This window comes from Pteropus vampyrus, unplaced genomic scaffold, assembly GCF_000151845.1.
Source record: "Pteropus vampyrus isolate Shadow unplaced genomic scaffold, Pvam_2.0 Scaffold95, whole genome shotgun sequence".
In the NCBI taxonomy this organism is placed as follows: domain Eukaryota; kingdom Metazoa; phylum Chordata; class Mammalia; order Chiroptera; family Pteropodidae; genus Pteropus; species Pteropus vampyrus.
The window spans coordinates 4,157,644-4,164,224 of record NW_011888876.1 but is presented as its reverse complement, the minus strand read 5'-3'; the positions used below and the strand labels follow the sequence as shown (position 1 = coordinate 4,164,224).

General features: G+C 45.7%; 1 pseudogene; it reads right to left on the bottom strand.

Annotated features, from left to right (window-relative positions):
- Positions 1 to 3,724: 3,724 nt before the first annotated feature.
- On the bottom strand, positions 3,725 to 3,843 carry LOC111742494 (annotated as a pseudogene).
- Between the last annotated feature and the right edge of the window lie 2,738 nt (positions 3,844 to 6,581).

Below are 6,581 nucleotides of genomic sequence, written 5' to 3'. Positions count from 1 at the left end.
GTGGGGGCTCCATGTCCTTGCTAAGGAGCGTGGGCGTCTGGAGCCACAGAAGGACCCCCACCTCCCAACCTGCCTTCATGTCACAGCAGAGCCTCCTATCGTCACCTCTGATGCTGTGGTCTTCTCTCTGCCCTTTTGACTTTCTCCCGGGGACTTTAAGCCCTAAAATCTCCCCTTGGCCGGGGAGATAGTAAAAGCTATCTAGAGAGGCTACAATGTCTAAGCGTGTGCTGTGCCGGTCGCGGTGCCGAGTCCTTACAACATTATCTCATTGAACCCTCCCAGTAACCCCATGATGTAGCACTGTTGCTGTCCATGTTTCACGGATGCGGAAACTGAGGCACCAGCTGCTCCATCGCATGGTAAAGGTCACGTGGCTGGTGGCGGCTGAGCTGCAGTGCCATCCTCTCAGAACACCACACGGGTCATTCTCAACTCCGGCTCCCGCCAGAATCACTGGGGAGTTTTAAAAGGTGCCACTGCCCAAGTGTCACCACAGACCGACACATCGCAGATCCTGGGGACGAGGAATGAGAGCTGGTGTGTTTTCAAAGCTCCCCGGGAGACTGCGCCATGCATCTGGGATCAAAGCCTCCCGCCCCTCACTCTCCTGCAGCTCAGAAAGAGCACCCCAGGCATGATGGGGTTGGGGTAGATTTGTCACATGCCGGGCCACACCCAGGAAAGCATCCTCCACCCCGGGCGTCCCAGAAGAGGGAGCAGACAGAGCAGGCCTTAGCCTGCGTGTGTCAGCTGTTTCTCCCCAGCGGGGCGACTGCGGTGGGGGCGGCCCCTAGGGCCCAGAGCACAAAGGCTTCCTCTGCCCTAGGCGGTGCCCAGACACTGCCCCGCTCGCCCAGCCCAGTCTGAACTCTGCCCACGTCTGTGGCCAACCCCTCGACCCTCACATTCCAGCAGGGACCCCATGAGGCAAGAACAGACAGGGCTTTCAGGATGCACGCCTGCTGGGGGCATGAGTTATTACCGAGAATTATCCGCCATGAGCACGGGGTGGCATTTCACGTGCCAAAGGTTGGCCGGCCCCTCCCTGGTTCTGGCTGCTTGGCTCCAGGGCCTTCATTCCAACCTCACAAGGACAGAAACTTTATTCTCTTCCACAGCAGGAGGCCTCCACCCCTCACCATCTGTGTTGCACCCCCTCAGCAAGCCCCCACCCCAACCCCACCCAGGGGCCAGTGCCTCTCTTCTCCATGGCTCAGTACAGAGAGGATGAGATAAGGGTGATTCAAAAGTCAAGTGTCCCAGGTCTTTTTAAGCCAGGCATTTTAGCAACAGGGAAAGTCATTGTTACGAAGATGTCAGCCCAAACCTGTTCTGGCTTTTCTGCATGAGATCCTGACAAATGCAAACAGCTGGCACAGCTGGCATGAGCTTCTCATGGAAGAAGCCAGGGCTTTTGGAGCCAGATAGATATTCGGTTTGAGTCCCGGTTCTGCTACCTGCCACCTATAGAACGTGAGCACTCGACTCGAAGTCTCTGCTCTCAGTTTCCACATTTATAAAATGGGTATGACAACCTTGACTTTCCAGGTATGTGTTAGGTTGAAATGAGATAATGAACGTGACAAAGCTCTAAGTGGGAACGTGAAGGGCACACAGCAGAGTGAGGCACAATGCACCGTAACAGACCTCAAAGACTAACGTAAAGCATCACCCTCGGTCTGATCCCCGTGGCCTCAGGTTGGGGCAGACCCAAAGAGGATCGTTAGCAAACCCGAGCATATCTTCAAAACGGATGACTTTCTTTGCCTTCATTGACAGGGAGCAGGGAGGCCAAATTTCTTTCATCCGGTGTGTCTGCTCGGATTGATTGGTAGTGCCTGTCTATGGGAGCTGCCCACCAGTCCCAGCACCAGGGAGAACACGGATTGATTAGCAATGTCTGCCACAAGAATAAGAAGTTCCGGTGCTGGAACGTATGCTATGTTTCGCCATTTCGATTTTAGGGCAAGGTCTAAATAATACTTCTCACTCTAGTTTTTTGCCTGGATTTGTGTGACACTGATCTTTCTGCTTCTTTCCACCTTCTGATCCTCACCTTCAGCTGCTAGAGTGAATTTCCTAAAACGAAAATCTGACCATTTCACTACTTTACCTATCACTGTCCCCTGGCTCCTCCCATTGCTCTGAGGATCAAACCACGCTCCCAAAGGCCACCTTCAAGGCTTCCTTTCACCCTCGCTGTCTCATTCATGGCCACTCACTTGCAAATATCCCAACCTCAAGCCGCATTGACCTGAGGGCCTTTAAGAAGTGAGATATGAAGATTCAAGGCAGCTTAGAAAGATGCACTGAAAACCCCGTGCCCAGACCCACAAGGTCATATCAAGATCAGAGAGGGGCAGCACAGAGACCTCACTGCATCTGTTTAGTGAGTTTAACCAACTGGAGGGAGCTAATAAACTTCCACTGAACCTTGACGTGCAGTTTAGCAAAGCTGTCATGCTGTTCACCCCTAACAACGCTGATGGGATTAGTCCTGAGTGGCCCCTGCAGAGGGGAATTTTCCCTACTTTTTCTCCTGATTGCCTATTCCAAGACAAATCCCCTCCTCAGCAAGACACAGGGTGGAGGCTTCCAGACACCGCTGTGTCCAAAGCTTTCTTGTCCACGGTCCAGACATGCACGAGGGTTCCTGCCCCAGCAGAGGCCAGTGGGGTTCCTCTCCATTCCTTCTCAGTCCCAACTCTTGCTATTCCCCTGAAGGCAATCAGATACTTCAATCTTTCAATTGCACCAACTCCTACCCGGAGCTCCTGCCCTGGCCCAGCGTGGGGTTGAGCATTGGAGATTCAGAGATGGCCCAATGCAAAAGCATCCAATGGATTTGTCAATGAACCTGACAGGAGGGATGGTGGTTGGGAAGCACCACCTGCATGGTATGGCTGGGGAACAAGGATCTCATAAACAAATCTCAGTTTGTTTCTGAAAAATTGGCATCTTTACTGAAATTTCTAAGGAAGAGTCTAGGCTTGCTAAAGAGGCAAACATTTGAATGTGTTCCTTGAGGGAAAATAGCTTCTTTAAAGAAAAGAATCCAACCAGGTCTTCTTCTTCTCCTCCTTCTTCTTTTTCATTTAACTTTATACTTTGACATAATGCCAAAGTTATAAAAAAGTTACAAAACGAACACAAAGGATTCCCTTATACTCTTCCCCCTGATTCTCCAGTTATTCATATTTTGTGAACTTTGCTTTAGCATTCTCTCTCCGTACATCTTTTTTCTAAACGATTTGAGGGGAAGTTGCAGACGTGATGCCCTTTTTCCCTAAACACCTCAGTGTCTATTTCCCAAGTACATGGACGTTCACATGACCACCGCACAATGAGCAAAATCTGGAAATTAAACATTGACACAGTAGAATATCTAATTTACAGATCTAATTCAAATCTGGCAAGACTTCCCAATCGTGCCCTTGAGAGCAATTTTCTTCTAGTTCGGGATCCAGTCCAGAATAACACATCGCATTAAATTATCACGCCCCTGAGTCTCCCTTAACTCTGGACCAGCTCCTGAGACTTTGTCTTTCACGACATCGCCATTTTTGAAGAGTATGGGTCATTTGTTTTGTAGAATTTTCCTCAATTTTCTTTATTTTTTATTTTTATTATTTTTTATTTTTTTAGGCAAGGCAACCCTTGGTTGACCTCACAGATTGCAAGGACCTTGTCAGCTTACAATCCCTTATTTTTTTATTTTTCATGCCTGCAGCACCTGGTCTTCCTAGGTGGTCTCCCATCCAAGTACTAACCATGCCCGACCCTGCTTAGCTTCCGAGATCAGACGGGATCGGGCTTGTTCAGGGTAGCATGGCAATAGACTGAATATTCCTCAGTTTTTATTTCATTATTTCTCTAAGCCCGCAGGTTTCTCCACCTGTAAAACGAGATGATTGTGAGGATTAAATAAAATTTCCTCATTTTGAGCAGGGATGCTACAGAAATGATATTGTCTTTCTCAGCACTTGATGTTGGTTTGTCTTATTATTAGTGATGGTTACTTCGACCACTCGGTTTAGGTGATGTCTGCCAGTTTTATCTACTGTACAATGACTCTTTTCTCTTTATAATTAATAAATAAATTGTGGGGAAATACTTTGAGACTATTACAGATATTCCCATCATACTTTCACCTTCTAGTTTTAGCATCTTGATGATTCTTACCTGTATTAATTATTACTCTGATGATCAAAATTATAACTTAAAATTTCTATCATTATCGGCCAGTATTCTACTCTAAAGCAGAGCATACAAAAAATGTGCCCAGAGATTCTTATCTTATTCAATGGGTCACAACTTATTATCATCAAAATTGTTCCGGACTTGGCCAGTGAGAGCTCATTTTCACCGACAGCTTTGTCTTTTTTGATGTATCGCTATTATTCACTAAGCACTTCCTCACTTTCTGGTATAAAAAAGATGCTCCAGGCTCACCTTGTACTTTTTCTGTTCTCACACAGCAATCAGCCATTTCTCTAAGGAGCCCTGATTCCTTGGTTGAGGATATTTAGAAGCAAGAAGCCGGGCTCTAGATGGGCTCATTGTTTCCAGAGTATATTGTTTCTGGGTCCTCTCAGTGGATGGAACTAGGAAATACATATACGCATAAAGTAAATCCAGGAGTTCCTACTGATACCTTCAATTCCAGTCCGAAACCACAGCTCATTGGCCTTTCTATTTCTTATTTGTATCTCCTTCCACAATAGTGAGAAACCTGGCTCTTAGCATCTTCGCTATATTTTATCTTTTACTCAATCCTCCAATCACAGAGAGTGTTTCACAATTGCTAATCCATGCTACTTTGAAAAACAAGCCCCTTAGGTAGAGTTCAGTATTCATGTGCAATTCTTTTCATCTTTAGACTGGGGGGTACTTATCAGAGTTCTGCGTTCAAAAACTGCTTGGGTTAGTTCTTTTTGCCCCTTCAGTGTGGTTTGTTATTCATTTCAAATACAATTCAATAATTTATAAATACGGAGCTTCTTCGTTCGAGATTTTAGGTGTTTTTCCCCCCCACAGCTTGTTTTAGTTCTCTAAATAGCATAACAAAATTTTCTTTTTCCTGCTTTTTCAACTTGTCTTGTTGTTCTTGTTTTAATAAAGGAAATTAATCCATTTACATGACTAGCGACAGCTAATACGTCTGGTCTTTTCCCTGACATCATGTGCATGTTTTTTTTTTTTTTTCAATTTGTTTACCTTTTTAATATGAATGGGAGAGAATTAAGAGCTTCTTTTATCTGTCAGTGCCCCGCACCTGGCCTGCAACATATTAACGTTCACCAAACATTTGTGGAGTGTTGACTGACAGCTCAACAAGTGGCTTTCCCTTGTACTTGGACAGATAGACACAGGGTCTTGACCTTACTATGATGATAACAATGACTAACTCAGCAGTTACCATTAATCTGAATAATTATAAAAAGTCTTAGCAAAGGACCTGGATGTGGTAATCACTAAATAAATTGTAACTATTATTTATCGAACATTGACTAAGAATCAGGCAAGGTGCTACATTCTTTTATTTAATCCTCACAATAATCCCATTTTACAGATGGGGAAACCTGGGGCTTAGGGAAGTACTGAGTTGTTTTTATAACAAGGAAGCAGTTGAGTTGGGATCTGAATCCAGATCTGACTTCAACATCCACCCTTTACCCACCCCATGTCCCTGCCTCTACGTATTTAAAGAAATAATTCCAGGAACAAATCCAGGCAAATCCATAGAGACAGTGGTTTCTGGGGTGGGGTGCGGAGGAAGGAAGCTCTTACTAACAAGGTCAAGGTTTCTTATCTGGACCCGACTGCCAGCCAGTTCCCTAGAAACTCACAGTCAAATGGAGGCTCATGTCAGGAAGTCAGGCCCATGAGCTCATAAGGCAACGCTCCTTTGATGACTTAGAAATCAGCTACCATATTATGTCTTCCTCATCGAAGTTAATGTGGATTTAAAGGGTTTGGTATGGTGGGAGCGTAAATAATGACGGTCAATATTGATGAAAACATAGTCTGGGCCAGGCCCTTTGCGCTGGGGTTTCTCAGCCTCTGTTGACATTTGGGACCAGATCGTTCTTTGTGGGAGGGTGGAGGAGGCCGTCCTGTGCATTGTAGGATGTTTAGCAGCATCTCTGGCCTCTACCCACTAGACGTTACTAGTTCCCCACCCCAGTTATTACAAACAAAAATGTCTCCAGAAGTTGCCAAGTGTCACCTGGGGGGGAGAAGTCACTTCAAGTTGAGAACCACTGCTTACATGTATTACACTAATTTAATTCTCACAAGAATCCTAGGAGACCATCCTATCTACAGATAAAGAAACTGAGGCACAGGTAGGTTCCGATCCTATGGCTAATGAGCAGTAGAGAAGGGATCAAAACCCTTCGAGTCCAGAGGCCACAAAGCTTCACTCTAGTGGCCAACTCATCTGATCTGACCTGATCAGAGAGGACAGTTGGGCAGAACATTAAAAAAAAAAAAAGCAAACATGCATACCATGCCTAGGACTTTACTCAAAAGAAATATACACACAGGGATGTTCATCTCACCACTTAGGCTCACGA